General features: G+C 38.5%; 1 long non-coding RNA gene across 1 annotated transcript in view; it reads left to right on the forward strand.

The window, feature by feature from the left end:
- The window catches only part of LOC125692589 (uncharacterized), a 51,953-nt gene that overhangs the window by 8,594 nt on the left and 24,960 nt on the right, over positions 1-18,399 (forward strand). The window contains exons 2-4 of the long non-coding RNA XR_007376767.1: positions 6,382-6,495; positions 11,831-12,027; positions 12,996-13,101. This is a non-coding gene — a long non-coding RNA (uncharacterized LOC125692589). The remainder of the gene's footprint in view (positions 1-6,381; positions 6,496-11,830; positions 12,028-12,995; positions 13,102-18,399) is intronic.

Here is an 18,399-nt window from a genome sequence, read left to right on the forward strand (position 1 = left end):
GTTTTTTTTTTAAATACATATTTTTCCCTGTGGCAATAGAACACGCACAAATATTCAAACTCCGTAGCTTCAAGTAGGCTCCAGGGCAAGGTCATATGGAAAATTGTTGGTGACATTTTTGACAGCCATTCATGGCCTCTTTTGCCTCCTAGCACATGAGACCTGTGGTCACCAGGCCTGTGGTCAGAGTATTGGGTTTTGCTTTGAGCTCATACTATTCCTTCCCTTAGTCTAAATTTTGTGCTTCGTGGTTATCTTTATCTCTACTATCAAGGTATTGAGACAGTAAGTTTGTACTCCTTCTTTTCCTGAATTAGCTGTCTTTGATCCGCTTCCTCATTTGAGGTTTGTGCCATACTGATACAGTTACAATGCATATACTTTAGGAGCAGGTTAAGCACCTGAAAGAGCTCTCGTTTTGCTTATTTTTTTTCCTCTGGTTTCACAAGCTGTTTCCTATGTCACATATTGATATTCCTGCAAAGGCACTCTTAGTGAGAAAGCAAATTAAGCAGCACTTGATACTGAGGTTGTGTGTAATTGATAATTGTTACCTCTAAGATGAATTTTACCCAAAGAGAGAAACAGTATATTCTGAATATGCTGTAGGTTTCAAAGCTTCAAAGTTTTTTTTATGTGAGGGAAGAGTAAGAATAGTAGTTAATACTGTATAATTAGCTTAAAGTTTGTCTTTCAGAGAACAGGGTCTCAGCAAGAAAAGAGGCTAGTTTGGGAAGGTGTTTTGTTATTTTTTGTAGGGGCTGGGGATTGGAGTAATTTTTATGAGAAGTGAAATTTGGTGGGATGTGGTAAGTGGAAAATTACAGTTTTGGCCAATGTGCGAAATGATACTATCTCAGGACCATGGGGCCAGCAGTAATTTTGTCACCAACCAGCATAGTAAGGAACTGTTTGCCTGTCTATGGTCAGTAATATTGTGTTACTGAGCAAATCCTGTTTGTGTGGCCAGCTTCATTTCCTGTGTCCTACAGGACAGCTGAAAATTAACCAGGTAACGAGGGTTTTGTTTTCAGTGTTCTGTGAAAATGACATACAGAGATAATCCTAGTCTTTTCCTACAGTTTGACTAGCCTAAAAGGAGAAGCACTATTAAACTATTTCCAGTACAACTTCTCTGGCTCTTTGAGTCAGAATCATGCATACGGTGCTGAACTTCCAACTTTGAATCTCGTGATTAGCTATAGAAGGATTGCATGTATCTCCATTTTATATTCAAAGGTTCATAGTTTTAAGACTGAGTACTTGAATTTCTTCTGCTTTGAGTCCTGGCTCTGCCAATAGTTCTACACAAAGAGGGGTTTTGAGTATGTTGGTCATTTAGTTTGCTTTTCTGTTTTTTTTAGTATTAGGACTGTTGTGAACCTGAGAGTTTTGTTCAACTTCAGCCACACTTCAGGGCCTGTTGCTCACCTGAAAGCTGCCACTGGTGTTTTTGGCTATGTGTGGCAACACTGGGCTGTGTTGTTTTTTTTTTTTCTTTTTTTTCAATGAAAATGGGGGTTGGATCACCATTTTATCCAGAAGACATGGTATCCTTGCAGATTGTCTACAATATTTAGGATTGAAGTGTGCTGCTTCTCCCTAACTATGCTGTTTATTGACAGTACTGCTAATGCAGCTGTCTCAAGCTTACTGGTGGATGAATGAATGTGAGGAGCTTGGGAATGTTTTATGCCCAGACAGCAGCACTGAGAGGAGAAAGAAAGAAAGAGAAAAGGCAGTTGCAGAGCAGTTGTGTTGCAAAGAGATGAAAAAACCTGCTGCAGATTCTACACAGGATTGGATGTAGCAGCTTGAAACAGCAGAAATAAACATAGTTCCATTTTGGCTGGTGCCAAAGTCAGTATTTCTGCCTGTGAATGAGCAGTAACAGACCTAACATTCCTATAGAAGACATTAGTTTGAGAGATTCTGAAATGTATGATTCTTTTATCTGCTGGATACAAAGTCATGCCACAGCATGTTTTAGTGCCTCAGTTTTGTATAAAATAAAGACAATATTATGATGTAATATTTGGGATTGGATTAATCCCATGTAGCATAGAATATAGTAAAATAAATTCCAGAGAGGAAATGAGCCCATCTGAGGTCTGAAATTTTCTCTGGAGTTTCATCGCTGTCCAGTGATTAGAACAGCATGTCCTTTTTTGGCATCTTGATTAAATGCATAAAGCAAAGTGATATGAATCAAGATCATTAGAGCTACAGATGTTCCCAAATTTACACTGCCTGAAACATTTTTACTGGCTATAAATGAATTTTTCAATATAATATCTTTTCTCTTGGAGATCCCTGGTGCTTGGGCCTGGTTAATCTCTTCTAGTAGTATCCTGTCACTTTTGGAAACTTATGCTAAAACTGTAATGACAAAATTGTAAGAAGATCTATATATTTTTTTTCTACTGACATGCAACTAGCGTTGTATTTCCAAGTGCTGGGTATCATTTGGCTTCATTAGACAACTATTCTCCTGTAAATCTGAGATAACTGGTGACTGACCTCATGCAAAACAAGGGCTGTGATATTAGAAATCCTATTTCATAATACAACAGTGATCTCAGTGCAACAGTTAATTAAAAGGTGGTTTTATTGAAGGGGCTTTTGTTGTTGTTTAGGCTTTTTGTTTGAAGAGTTTAAAGTCTATTTCTTTTTGGAGGGCTTACCTAAGCACTTTCTAACCATTATAATGTCATTATATATGGGATTCATTACATTAGAGACGTTAGAGAAGATTAAAAAGGATCTATTGGAGGCACTGGCTATTAAAAAAAAAAAAAAAAAAAAAAAAAAAAAAAATGAAGACTAGTTTCAGTTTGAGCTCTTATTATGTGGCTTGAAACAAATGCTGAAATATTGTATTTAAGCTAAGTGTGTTTGGAAGGAGCATTAGGAAAGAAAGCAAGGCAGCAAATACCACCCTCACCATTAAAGAAAGAAATCACAATGGTTGGGAACACTGTGTTAATTAGCAAACTAATTTCCTTGTACTTTAAGTGCATAACAAGTTTTAAATGCATTCTGAATGGCTTGATATCAATTGCATTTTGTTCTTTGAATTGTAACTGTTTCCATGGCAATGCTGAGTTCTGCTGTATGCGGAAAGCCTTCCAGTCATTTATGGAAAGTCTGTATTAGATCAGTAGCTGACCAGTATGTGGGTTATATTTTACTACTTCTACTGCAGTTGTTTTTACAAGCAAACTAACAAGACAAAAAAAAAAAAAAAAAAAAAAAAAAAAAGTCACTGGAAGAGGACTTGTTTCTCAGACAGTCCCATTTGGCTTCATTTTACTGATTTTACTAAATCTCTGCTGCACTACATCAGCTCTTGTTCTTTTTGAGTATCTTCTTTATGCATCTCCTAACATGAAAAAGGGCCATAAATGTCTATTGTTCCTGCTATTTTAAGCCATCCTTCAGGTCGCTTTTAATTGTTGCATAGTACTTTTAATTGTACATAATACATAGTACAGCGTACTTTGAAGTACGCTGTTGTTTTTCAGGGAGAACAAGTAACCCTGAGGGGAACTGCAGTAGGGCTACTGACCAGTGCTGGGCAACTGAGGAACAGGGACAGGAGAGGACTGTTGTGTTCAAGGGGCAATAGTTATTGATTGCAGGGTGACCTGGTTTTCCTGCTAGGGAGAGGGAGAAGTCAGGAAAAGGGCTACACCAGAAAATTGTTTGATCTCTTTTTGAGAAAAGAAGAAACAAACTTCTTTTCTCTGATAGCTGTACCTTTTTTCCTTGACTTCTGCATGAGATACTGTAATTATACCTTGCTAAGAATCCATTTACCTTTTCCCATACTCAATTTTTTTTAAATTCATATCTCAGAAAGAATAGCCAATGTTCACTGGAAGAAATGCTATTCATCCTGGCATATTTAGGTGGTTTTTTTTTTTTTCATTGATTCCCATCCCCTCCAGTTTTATAATGGTTGTGACATTACAAAATATACAATCTACTGAAGGAAGAAGAGCCAAATATCTGCATGATGATATTGAAAGACAGAGTTCAAGTCCTGGCTCTGGTACAAGCTAATTCTCTAGCATTGAGTAAGTAGTTTGATAGCCTTGGCCCCTACTATGTAAACCAGTAATTGTTCATTTCAACCATCATTTGTAATTCCTCTGTAGTCCAACTGTATCATTTGTTTTCTGCATTTGTATCATTTGTTGGTGCAGCAGAAAGGAGCAGATGATCGTAAAACTGTGGTTCTTGCTAGGAAGAAGAAAATAATCTGTATTGGCATTTCATCTACTTGTTTCGTAATTTGCAGGCCTCATGTAAGATTCAGTCTCTTGGAACTAACATTGACTGGACCCGGTGATTTCTACCACATTTTGACTTTTTCATTTAGAAAATGTTGAGGCAGCTGGATTCATCTTTTTGTTTGGATAGTTGTAAAAGATTAAATAAAGGAAATCCATAGCCAACTCAGGGAGTAAATGGCAACATTTATACAGAAGTCTCGGCAGTTTCTTTTTTGGGACATGTTTTCTCTTCCCCATTTACCTTTGTTTGCTCATGACAAGCATCAAACAAAATCTTGACCTTGAAGAAAGTCTAATGTATATGACACAACACTCAGGAGAAATATACTTCCTGAATAAAAGTAAGGTTTCCTTTATGCTGTGTTTATGATTTTGGTCTCCATAAGGCAAGGCGTAAATATCTGAAGGACAGTCCTTGCTCCCAAACATCTGCTAGTGGTGAAGCAAAATAAGGGGAAATCGGAGTAAAATTTTTTTCTGCTTTACATGTAGGAAAATAAATTATGCAGAAATTGAGTGGTTTGCTGAAGGTCACACAGGAAAACCTAGTCCAAAGCTGAGAAGGCAGAATTAATATACTGGGTGGACTGCACTATCACAGTTTGTAGCTAAATATTCAATATTCTGGACATTTAAGTAGGTAGACAGTGGTGTTCAGGAAAGAAACTGCTAGAAATGTATTTCTGCTCCGGTGACATCCTAGTGAGTTAGAGCCATAGGAACTTTGTCATGTCATCGTAAGAATTGTCCAGACATTGATTTGAGGCCAACTGGAAGAGCTCTTCCGGTGCCTGAACAAACTGTGTTTGATAACAGAGTAGATGGGTAGTTTGCAACGTGTAGTATGTCTGGCAAACAGCTGATACTTTCATGCTTGGGTGAAATAGTGATTATCTCTAAAATACAAACAGGTATCCTGACGTTCCTGAAGGACTTCCTCAGGGGTTATTTTGGGGCATTTCTTCTGTCTCTGGAGTTTTCCCTCAAATTGCTTGATCTGAAACCAACAAAGGCTCCCCTTTGGGAAGAGAAAGACCTGACTTTCACCATTTATGCTACCTGGCAGTGTAATGAAGTAATTTAAGTAGAGAAATTGAATAAATGCTTTTATATGTACAGGCAGAATCTAGTTAACTATTCTTACTGTAAACAAAGAGATCTGGCCTTGTCGAAGATCATCACTCTGGTGCCTCTAATTCAAAACTTGCCAGGTTATTTCAGCTCCTAAAATTCTTGGACTTGAGAGGTGTTAATAGATTGGCAGAGCCAGTGGAGAGATGCTGGGGAAAATGGAATTTAGTTCACCTGTCAAAATGGTTGTCCCAGAAAACTTGTATTTGTTCTCTTTTACCAAAATGGAGAGGGGGGGGAAATAACAAACTCAAACCCTTTTATAGTGATTTCACTTCATCAGTTCTATTTCTGATGCTTTTATTTTGATTTCAATTTCAAAAAGAAATTTTGATCCAATATATGAAGTTGAATGCTTTATATAAAAGACAGCAAAAGAAGATATTTCTCAGGTAGAATTCATAGCTTTTTTTCTCTTCCCCTTCCCATCCTGTTTTTGGCTATAACTACCTGCTGTTTTTGACCCAAAAGGTTACAGCTGCATAAAACTAATTTATTTATTTATTTATTTATTAACATTGTACTTCTTGGAGAAATATTTGCAACGTCATTCATGGCCATGCTTGGAGAAAATTCAGGCATGCTGCTTCTACCAGACTCTTCTCTCCATGCTGCCTGCCCAGTCCCTTCTCTTCTGGAGCTGCGCCATGCTCTCATCAGTACAGTTTTGAGTTTGGGCCCCTTCACCTGCTAATGTAACTAATAGCTAAGATTCAGCAGAGTAAAGCTTGCAGATGAAAAACTTCAAACACTGCATTCTTCTCAACAGCTTATCCCACTGTTGTGGGGTAACACACAAGTGCCAGCTTCAGTTAAGAGGCATTGCTTCTTGCTGTTACGTACTCGAAATGCATCCCCACTGCAGGGGCAGCTGATCTGCACAACGTCTAATGTCAAGCACTAACCTGTGGAGTTTGACTCACCATGGTCTTTTTTCTCATCTTTCCTGCAGGTCCCAGCAAGAAGTCGCACTGTATTTTTCTCCATTGCTCCCTGTGGAGTTCATGTGTTCAGCCTTCTTTCTAATGATGGCAATAAGCAGCTGTCAGCTATTATCTGATGATGTGTAAGTCATTATAACATCTGCACCTCACCCTTCAGTAGATTAAAAATTCTTTAACTTTCAGACATCTTCCTCTGGTGTTGGTACATTAACCCTTTTTCCAGGTTGTGTCAAAGCCTTCTGGCTCTCCAGCATCCCACAGAACAAGCACATTAGCAAAAGGGAATGCTGGCACCATGTTGTTTGAGTTCTTAGACATGTGAAATCTATTGAAAAAAACAGTTCCAAGGTCTGTCTGCTCACGGCAAAGATTCTTTGTTCTATTCCTTCACATTTTCAGTGCGTCTTGCTTGGTCAGAACAACAGTAATGTTTACTCATTGGACTGCACTATCATTCCTATGAACCCTCCTGTGCTGTCATGTACTCACAATCATGTCACACACTCATTCTCATGTGTGCAAGCATAATCCTGCATGCTCATACTGTCAGTGCACATTTGGTGTTATTTTCCTATTGGAGGTCTTTTTCTGGGTTTTGGCATTCTTGAGAGATTTGTTGCTGGGTGTGACTCAGAGCCTGCCAAGGTACTGAAAGGTTAGTGCATTTTTTTCACTAAAATAGATGCTAACCATATCATCTAGTCTTGTGTTTGACCAACGCTCTCAGAAATTTAGGGTAACTTAACAGACTCCTTCTCTAATGATCTGTGTGATGAATCCCACTCTAAAAGCACCTGGTTTCTTACAGGAGATGGCATAGTTGGAGAGCTTAGTTCCCATCAAAGTGTTTCAGGCTCTGCATCTGCAAAATTTTAGATCCACACATGTAAACCATTCATATTTTTTAAAATTCAGGAAAAGAAAATTGAGGTTGGACTTGCAGCTCACAATATGGAGCATTTCAATCTTCTGCTATTGGTGACCTTAGATACTAATACATGAGAGACTGTGATGAGTTGGGAGCATCTATTCTAAATCCTTTTGAGTTTTAAACTGGGACATTAAAAAAACAGGGTTTAAAAATAGCTATGTACCTTCTGCAGTCAATTCACTCTGCAGGAAATCTGAACAATATTCAGGAAATACTGTAACTCTCAGAAAGGCCTGTTGTTTCTAAGCAGAGACAGTCTGGTCTTATCCACGTTGAGGAGCAAATGGGATTGACAAGCGTGTAACAGAATTGAAACGGAAAGTGTGAAACTGTGTTTGAAAGCAGAGAGAAGCTTACAGACAACCTTAGCTTCATCGTGATTGACAAAGAGAGAGGAAAAAAATAAAAAGGAGTTCTGTAACGGGATTCTTTATGATATCGTATACATTTAGAAAAGGCGGAAGGCACCTGAGGGGGCCAAAGGAAACCTAAATTAAAGCACACTGAAAGCTAGATTTTTCTGCCTAACACCCCAAACTTAGTGCAGATAATTAAGCAGAAGATGCCTGGCTGGGTGGTACTGAGCTAAAGCCATTGGCATGGCAGCAAGTGACATCCACTTCACATCCCTTATTCAAATGAGTAAATGAGAACTAGAAGCCAGGGCAGAGACACAAGAGCAGCAGGAGGAAAGTCCAGCCAGCTGAACATGACCCTCCTGAAAGAAGTGTCTGAACAGGCAGGCCAGCACTGACTTCAGGCAGGGCGTTGCACAGCTGAAAATGGAAGATTGTTTCCAAAATGTTTTGCATTGGCAGTGGGATGTTCTCCATGCATTCCACTGCAATAGTGGAATTTATGGCTCTAGCTTTTGCCTGCTGGACTTCAAGGGATTCTGTGGTATTTCTGGTTTTGTTGTTGTTTTAAGCCTGAGCAAAATTTGCATGATTATTTACATTGCATGCTTGCTATCGTGGACAGTGGGATTTCTGACAGTCTGAGGGGAAGCTGTGGGTACTTATCAGGAGGTATTGTGATTTATATGAAAGGAAAATTTGCCTTTGCTATGAAGTTCTCTCCTCTTTTGTCAGGGGAAAAAAAAAAAAAAAAAAAAAAAAAAAAGGAGCGGGTTTTGCTTTCAGGTAACTTTCAGACAGTTCAGTACTTCTCAAGGGAAGTTGCATAGGAAGACATAGAGAAATTAGATAGTTTTTGTCAGAAGGAAGTAATCTGGTATCTTTCAAATAGCTTTGAGGCTCTGTAGAGTGCGTGGTAACACAAGGCTGTGTTTACAGAGGTGGTCATGCCTGAGCTATGACTGGAGTTGCAGCATCTGTTCAGGGCTGAGTAACACCTGCAAGGGTTGTTTTTAGAGCTGAAAGATGATTCTTCAGGGCTACAACCTGTTCCTTCATTGCTTCTATCATCTGAAGGTTAAAAATACCACCTGTAGCTTTGTATGCTTCCCCAGTCCTCTTGAGACATGCCGCCCATTGTCAAGGACCCCAAAACTCTGTATTCTTCCACAGCTGGTCAGCTCTTTTTGCTCAGAATTTAGTGGAAATAAACCTAACTAAAAGAAGAGATTAGTGTGTGCAGCAGCTGTTTTCACAAGTGAGATGAACACATGCAAAACTCTGCAGTGTGAGCATGGAACCTACTCTCTGCTCACAAATATTTAAATAGCGGTGATCTGTAAAAATACAACAAAGTGTGCTATCAGTCTTTCTTCAGCTGAAAAACGTTTATTATTTTTCAGCTCAGTTATTCTCTTGATTTTAAGTGTGTTCAACCATCTGTTGAGGGCACAAGAAGACAGAAGCAAGTAATTAAGAAGAGCAATTGCGCCACACAGCAAGTAATGGAGATAAAGTGTTTAGAGACATTTCATAGGCTAAAAGTCATTTTTCATGACGAGGGCTTATGAAGAATATATGCAGTTGTGAGAAATAGGTGTGGTGAATAATATACACAACAGAATCCCTTGAAAAATATTTTGGGGGACTTATCTCACCTTGCTGTGTTAGTCTAAAAGTCCTACTAGACCTGTAAGCAGTCTCAAATAGACAGCAGAAAGGTCTAGACACTCATTAAATGAGAGGACTCCCACTTTTGGAGATACCATCCTTTCTCATTGCTCCTGAAAGGAGCCCACATCCCAGCATTACTCAAGGTATCTCCTCAAACAAGGTGAAGTCAGAGGAAGTGCACTGCTCACAGAGTGAATTCCCAGCATTGTCCCTGTTTCAGCTTGGATGGAGTTGGTTTTTCCTTCATAGTATCTGATGCTATGTTTTGACTTTAGGTAAACATACCTGTTGTTTCTAGTTGTTGCTGAGCAGTGCTAAACAGAGCCAAAGGTGTTTCAGTTTCTCACATTCTCATGATGTCCTGGGCATCAGTTGGTGGGTGGTAAGCAACTGTTTATGCTTTCCTTGTTGTTTTTTTTTTTGTTTTTGTAGTGTATATATATGCACGCACATATATTATTATCATATCTATTATCCTTTTGCCCTTTTTATTTTCTCTATCTTAGTAAAAAGCTTGTATCTCAATCCACAAGTTCTACTTTGTTCTTTTCTGGTTCTGTCCCTCGTTGCTCTGGGAGGGAAAGGAGTGAGCAAAAAACTGTGTGGTGCTGTGCCACCTGTTGAGTTAAACTGCAACAGCTTTTAAAATCAGAGCCGATGTTTTCATTGCCCAGTATATACTATACAGAAGTCTTCATCTTTAACTTTTGAGGAGAGGTTGCTTCTTGGAGTGAAGCTACAAAATGATGAGGGCAGGCTGAGTGCCAGATCATATGTTTAGAAATAAGCAAGTGAGATTTAAAAAAAAAAAAAAAAAAAAAAAAAAAAAAAAAAGGCAAAAAGAACAGCAGATAACCAACTGTGCCTTTCTGAAGCTTCCCTTTTTTTTTTTTTTTTTTTTTTTTTTCAGCACGATAGGCAATGTCATTAATATAGGCATTGTCCACAACCTGGAACAGACTTTTTGAGTAAACCTACAAGTAAACCAATAATGTCTAAGAACTGAATTGCAGTCATTTCTAGTATTTTCTGTAACATTTGCATTAAAAAGCCTTTTGTCTGCACTGCACTAGCCAAATAGATGTGAGATCTTTTTCTCACCCAAAGGAAAACCCACTGTCCTCTTTCTCTGCTAAATGACAAAGCTGGCAGACTTCCTTCAACACAGTGAAGTTTCAGATTTCTCGAAAGAGTAAATGCTGCCTAATCCATTGAGATTTTCACCTAGGCTGATGTTATTCAAATTTACTTGCTAATTTTTCAACAAGCTGTGTATTTTCCTTGGCTGCCTCTTTAGATCACTTGGAGCATTGCAAAGTCTTACCTTTTTATGTTCCCTCTAAATATTTTCAAGTGCCTTGTACAAACAAGGAAAAGTCAGTGTGGCTTTCCAGCACTCCTTTCTGCAATTAAAAATGTAGAGCTATTTACCTTTGATTGCAGTTAGGAACAAGACCACCATATCCACATACAGGTTTCTCCAAAGCTTCTTTCATTTCCGCCAGAAAGTTGACTGCTAGTGTTTGCACGTATTCTACTCTTTGGATTAGTGAAGGAAGGGAAGCCTCCAAGAATCCAAGGACGGATTCCTTTCCTAGCTGGGGCTGAGTTCTGCTCACTGAAAATAAAATCTTTTAGGTCCCTTCTGCATCAGTCACGAGATTTACAAGCACATTTCTATGTTCAATCAAGATGCTTGTATATGGGAATCAAGGAGTTAAAATTTAAATTAGTTTTTCTGTGAGGACCTGCCCACGTGTGACTTACTGATCACCTTCAGGGGATTGTGCAGGAAATGAAGATTTATTACACTGCTGTTACTTGACCTGTGGCTTTTACCTTGCAAGGATGAGCATTTCTTTTAGCCAAAAGGAAGCAATTGGTTGCTGAGACTGGAGGATTTCTGGAGGAAGCAGCACTTTCTCCAAAACAATTAAGAGGGATTGAAAGGTGGCTTAGCTGGAGGACACTGAGTTAATCCACTGGTATCAGGCAGAAATTAAAAGTGAGACTTGCACAACATATGGAGTAGTGACCGCACTAGAAAGGAAGCAGCATGAAAGCCAGGAATAGTTTGGAGGTAGTAGATAGTTTGGGGAAATATGGTGCTTACAGAAATCTGTGAGCAAAGCTTGCAGTCCTTAATTCCCATTGAGATATATGAAACTTTAGAGACACTGACTGAACTAGAAAATGGTATCGTGAGTCTGTAAAAATAAATAAATAAAAATCTGAGTATGTTCTTCCAAGGGTATGCAGTCAGGCAGTTTTGCTGGAGTGAGTATTAAATATCAAGGTATCAAAAGTAGGCCTCAGAATATCCCAGTAAAGCTGACGTATTAGCAGATGTACTATGAATTGCTGTGTGGGCTGTGTAGGTGTGCACATGTCAAATAAAAGCAATTGCCTTATGCTGAGAAAAAAAAAAAAATCTGTCTGTTTCAATATAATTCCTTTAGTTGCCTTTATTTGCAATGTGTTCTTGTTCCACTTCAGGAGGTGCTGATAGGAGAAATAAACTCATCGCTCTTACTGGTGCCAAATTTTCTAAAGCAGAACATCCTCCACTCTGCTTTGAGTGCAGTCTGTTGCAACAATTCTTCTGGAGCTACATGCAAGATTGCAGTGTATCAGAAGTTATCAACTGATGAGCAACGTGACTTATCAACACTATAGTGGTTGTGCTTTGACAGGTATTCAAACTGAAAGATCAATTTACATTTTCTGAAAGGAAAGTATATGCAGTAGATTAGTTTTCAAATGGTTTTTAGTACAGGGAATGAAACTACTTACATTGGTGATTTTCTAAGGATACATTTGTTTTTGCTGTGTTTTTTTTTCCTCCTCTTCTAGATGCAATTCCTATTTGCTAAGGATTCAGAGCATTACATTAGAATAAGGAAGACTTGGAGGGCAATTTTAGAAAAATAGATATCCAAATCACTAACATAATCCTTCTGGCTCTTTGAAAATGAAAAATAGAGTGTTTCAGAGAGCTATTTATTGGAAAGATTAGTTTTATCATGAAATTATTACTTGAGCACATGGCTGAAGATTGGCCATTACCTTAGAAAATTCACAGATGAAAACACATGGAGAGTTGCCAATGAAAAAGACCTAATGACAGAAAGAGTCTTTTCTTTGTATGCTGCATTTTTCCCCTACAGTTATGTTTTGGCTTCACTTGGGAGAAGTAAACAATCTGTTAAGAAAGCAAAGGATGGAAAAATAAGTTAAAACTGTATTATAAATGTTGTAAATGGTCTGATTTTGCAGTGGAAAGCCATTCTGTTTATTTATTGATAGTTATACATTGAAAAATCCAAAAATATTTATGTGCAGTATTTTTTTACAATAATCTTTGTTGTTCTTTTTACAAGAACAGTCAAACCACAAATATTTACATGGTACACTGAAAAAATCTCTTAGTATTTATGAATGTGTGTGTGCATGTATGAACTGCATGGGGTGTTATGAACAGCTTATAAACCATTTTAGAGACAGTTTTATATGTGAGAAGCAGGGACAACTCCTTTGAAGTTTGGTAATGCTTTGGCAGTCTTAATCTATTTTATTATAGGTAATCCTTTGGAGAAGACCTCATCAGTATCACCTAAAACTAGAAACCAGTTGCCAACCGATTTTTTTTGTTTTCTTGCAGTGCTTCTTCACAGATCTGCCTGTTTGTGTTATAGAAGTTTCAGTCTTCCAGTTGGAGAGGAGTGACACAGATATTTAAGACACATGCAGCTTAGATGTAGCACATTGTGAGTACAAATGATTACTTTGAAAATGTCTAAAACTCTGTGAAAAATTGTAGCCAGCCAAAAAGCGTGCATGGAATTGGGCTTGCATGTTTACTCTGATTTTCAATGGTCAATGAGAGAAAGAAGGAAAAATTCTAGTGAGTGTTGTTTGCCATAAGTCATTCAAAATGAGCTTCTACGTATCTACTGGTGTTTGTTCCAGCAGCCCCTGAAAACCGCAAACTTGAGCTGGTTTCTGTATGCAGTGGTTTATACATGTAAGGTTCCTGTACATACATTTTCCTTTCTGACCCATGATTTTTGAAAGCTCTGAAGATAAGGAAAATAATAGAGCTTGCAAGTCCTGAAGTGTGATCAGTTAGTTGGACTTGATGATCTCTGTAGGTCCCTTCAAGCTGAATTTTTGTATTCTGTTTTGACATCTTAGAGCATTTTCCATTTGTTTGCTTGTAAACTGATGTTGTGGTGAGTGGAAAAGAGAAGCAACCCTCTGTGGATTGCTTTGTTGGCAGTGGCTATCTTGTGTGCATCCCTCACAGTCTGGCATAACCCTTTGTATTCTCTTTGCTTACTGGGATGGGGTTTGTACTCATCTCTTATTTCCAGCATCGACAGATGGCAAACTTCTTCAGTTATTTATAAAACCTGCTTGTTTTCTGGCATTATCTGGCTGGCTGATCGAGGTGTGTGTAAAGTTTTCTGTAAAATGAAGGGTGTCTTCCTTTAGGAAACACAATGGATAAATTCTCCTTTTTGTAGAGATACAGATAGCTAACCTGCCTTCATGGTAACCTCATGCAAATCCTATCCCACTAGTGGAGGGAAGGATTTCCCTGCTGTTAGTCATCTTTGGTGTGGGGGATTTTTGCAAAAAAACTGAAACATAATCTGTTTTTATCCCTCTTATTTAATTCATCCTCCCAATCCATTGTATTTCTCTTGTAACAAAAGGAATAAAATTTAATGTGATTGAATGGCCTTTGCTAAATTTAGTATAGGCACTAAATAGAGTGGTGCTTTCCAGTGAAAGTATTTTGATGGGAGCAGACATTTCCTGATTCTAGCCATAGTAAAGCATCTGATTCATGTAGCACTGCAGTTCTTCATTCCCTCAAATCAATTCAAAATAGATTATGCAAATCTAGGGGAAATCTGATGTAATAGGCAAACTGCAGATAAATGTTAAATGGGTGTGCAAGATTGCCAACTGTGGAGCTTAAATTTATCACAAATATGTCTACCTCTTTACCTTGCCTTCTCCAAAAGGAAATGGCTGGAATACTTTATGAATAGCCGCATCTACAGACCAAACTATTTTGTATTTTTCTTTTCTTCTCATTGACCTACAGTTTGAAATAAGCTAAAACTATGCTAGTTGCCATAGCTTTCCCAGATAGTAAAGGAAAGTCCCACTGGAAAGCAAAGGGAGCCAAGCTGGGGTGACAGTTCTGTTAACTGGGCAAAGGTAAAGTAGATGTGATGGGCAAATTTAAAGCAGACATGGTACAGAGGACTAAAACAATGAAATTTGTGCAGACTGGTTTTATGCTTGCTTCAGAGAATCTGAGTCAGATTGGAGCATGTATGTTTTCAGTAGATGAATCTTATGTGAAAAATAGTATGTGTCATAGAGCTTGGGGACATGACAGTTCTGCCTGGGAGTATGAAAGCGTGTCTCCAGGCGAGCACATGCCTCCCTCGTTTGTACTCAGTGCAGTAGTCTTTTTTCAGTGAAATATGAAACAAGGATTAGTCGTGTGGACTTCCCTTTCCAAGAAGGAATTCTTTATCTGGTAGCTATTCTGCAGTGGAATGCTACTCTTCCCATTCATTTTCCAAGCAACAGCTTTCAAAGATGTTTCTTTTCTTTTTAGAGGACTTCAGTAAAAAGTACTGTGCTTCACATGATGCAGAACTGGAAGGGAAAGCCACTAAAACCTCAAAAAATCCCACAAACTGGAACACTTGTTTCCTTCTCAGCACTAATTAGGCTAAAGAACAGTAGAAATAGTGGTCATTTCAAATTAGTTCCTAGTGTACTCATGCATGTAAGTTTAAATTTCTTTCCTGCCAACACTTACAGAATTTTGCGTCTTTAGAGAGAGGAAAAATATGTCCAAAATGAACTGATTTAGTCTTTCAGACATACAATTGTAACAATCTCTCTGCATTATTTGCCCTCAATGAGAACAAACTGTCATTGGTACCATTTCCAGGCGATTACCAAGAAATGCTTAATCTTATGTGAATGTCTCGCAAGTCATACATTATAGCTGGTAACGGTTGTCTTTAGAGTGAAGGTAGCTTCAAAGAGAAAGTAGAAAGTGTTTATTTAATCTTAATTTTAATTTGCATTTTTCTTGATAATTATTTTCCTGTCAAAGACTTACTTTGCTTGACTAGAAGAATCCTGTAAGTTTTATTTTTTACATTTTGGTTTATAGTATTTAATCAGCCAAGATGTACTGTGGTCAATAGTAGTTCATGTGGGATCATTTGGAAGGATTTTGGCAATTTGAGAAAGTTTGCTCATAATGAAAATGAGGAGAGCCAGTAACTAAATATTATGAGCAATGTTAGAGGCTCCCATAGAGAGTGGAGCCTCGTTATGTGTCATGCATACCACACGCACACATCTGTCTTAACAGTCTACAGCCTAAATCAATAAGAGGTTGACAGAGCAATGACAGTACAGTAATGAGTGACACAACTTGTAGCAGGCTACCATCCTCTCTAGTCCCAAACAGCATCTTATGGACTGAGGTGTGCTTCAAAAATTAACCCAGTCTGGCAGAGGCTGAAATTACTTTTCACTAATTTTGTGAAATAACATATATGTGGAATTGAATGTTACTGTGCTCTGCATTTGGCAGCATCTTAAATCAATTTCTGTGCTTATATTAGAATGTGATCGTCAACATGTTTTCCATCCACGCTTCTAAATCGTGCTTGATGACTAAACTGGCAAATAACTAGAATCTTTCTTTGGCACTTCACTGAAGTTTACATTTTCTTATCAACAGCACTGTTCACTCTGGTGTAAAGAACTGAGAAAGTAATAAAATAGCTTGGAATGAACAAACCCTACCTACAAAGAATATTTCTGCTTCTGCAATAATCAATGTGAAAATTTTCCAGGCTCATCTGAACATTAAGAAAAGCCATTAGGTAGGTGTCAAGATGGCAACCTTGCTGATTCAGCTGAATATGTGGATCTTTCTCAGTGTACATTAGCTGTGGATTGAGTGTCTGAAGACAATAGATAAGCCAGTGGAAGGTCCTTTTGCTGTCTAAGAAGGAAAGCTTGGGGTCTCTGTGTGCATCTGCATCAGTCTGTTGGTTGTCAAAGCACCTTGCACTTCCTGACCTGGCAGATGCTGCTTTTTACACCCACTGCCTCAGGCTGCCTCCCTTAACTCTGCCTAGGGCGCTTTGAGCCTTAGTGGAAACCAGATGAAGAATTAGACAGTTACGTATTCTGGCTTTCACCAATGGCAGGTGGCACTTCGTTGGGCCAATGAGGGGCCATTCATCCTAGTAATCACTAGGACTGTAAGCAGGGCATACAGGAATGGGAGAGCATAGCTGCAGGATCCAATCTTATGCCAGTGGATCTCAATGTCAAAAATTCAATGAAATACCTCCCAAGTGAGCATGAATATGTCCCTGAATTTTGATGCTGGTTGTAGGAATGTGGATAGCCTTCTAATGCAAGATGCAGTCTTATTTTTTGCTTATTAATAACCAGATTGGCACTCTTTACACCTGCTGAGGCTCATCTAGCCCCAGAAAGCCTGGCTAAGGTCTGCCATCAAGCCTTGGTAGCGTGGACTAACACCATTTCCATGAGCTTACTGATGGGCTTGTCATTTCTTTCCCTGCCACAAAAGCTTGCTACTTTGGAAAGACAAACAGAGCATCTGGTAGAGTATTTATTAATCTGAAGTGGAAATGACAACAGCAGCAGCAGAATCTCCAGTATGTTTGCTTGCCCAGTTCCCTCAGCCTCCTGGGGAGGGAATGTGGAGAAATGTTCAAGATGAGATATTCTTATCAATGGCCATGTTTAAGTTACACTAATTGACATGCTCTTCTAGCAAGGGGAAATTTTCCAATGGCAACAAGTCCCCCAAAACCTGAAGCTAAAGCAGGGTTGATCTTCTCTCGAACTCTGCTGAGAGGAGCTTTGCTGTTTTACTGATGCTAATACACAAACGTGACGTCTTTTTTTTTTTCTTTTAGCAAAAGAAATTCATGTTAAGTCATCAAGTGTAGCCTTAAGTGAGAGATCTGTCATTTTTTGACAATAATTCACACAGACTCCAAAAGAAATGTACTTCTAAACAGTGACTCTGTGAACAATAAAACAAACACTCTCAACTACTTACCAGCTCATCCATCTTTTTAAATCATGTCAACAGAGTTCAACTTGTTCACCAGGTTTTATTGTTTCATGGAGAAAGGAATAATTTGTGGTGGAATACCTGAGCCATTGACCTTTGCAATTATTTATTACTTGGTCTTGATTTCTTGCACATTTCTTCTTCTTCATTTTCCTGTCATTTGTTTTAAGTGATATGGTTTATTCTGTCTTCTTAGCCATCTGGATTCCTACGGTAGATTTGTGAGTTGAACTGTGTAGCCCTTCTGCTTAAAATAGCATCCACACCCTGTTTATAAAATTTGGGGTGGTTCTGTGTGTGTGATTTCTGATGTAGGCTAGGTGTGAATTCTTCTTTCTATCAAGAAAAATGCATTTATGCAACCTGGTGTGTGAGGCTTGCTGGCAAGGAGACGAGTCAGGTTTCATTTGAACTGGATGGTGGATGAGCAGACTTTTTAGAAAGGGAGATGGGCAAAGTAGCAGATGGATATAAAACGCTTGGCATTGCAGGTAAGTTAGGCTGTATGCCATAAGGAAAATCTTATGGTGTAAGAGCAACTATGATCTAGGTCATTTCTGCAACACAAGGGAGAGAGAGGTGACTGTGGCTGAGCTAAGTCTGCAGTTACATTTCCCATATTGTCATCACTGTTATAAATGAGTGCCCTAATTAGAACCAAGGGAATTTATGGGCAGATATGAAAATGTGGTTACTATAGTTACCAGGTGCTCCAGCTCAGTCGGGAAATGTTGCTAATATAATGATAGCCCAAGGGTAAACACATGAGATAAATGGTGAACAAGCCCCTCTGCTCCAGGAGAATTTTTTTTTATTTGCACATAGTTTCCAAACTTGTTCTGTAAAACCAGCATCCACCACAACAATTCCTTTTCCATCCTTCTCTTTCTTTCAA

Source organism: Lagopus muta, chromosome 4, assembly GCF_023343835.1.
Source record: "Lagopus muta isolate bLagMut1 chromosome 4, bLagMut1 primary, whole genome shotgun sequence".
NCBI lineage: Eukaryota > Metazoa > Chordata > Aves > Galliformes > Phasianidae > Lagopus > Lagopus muta.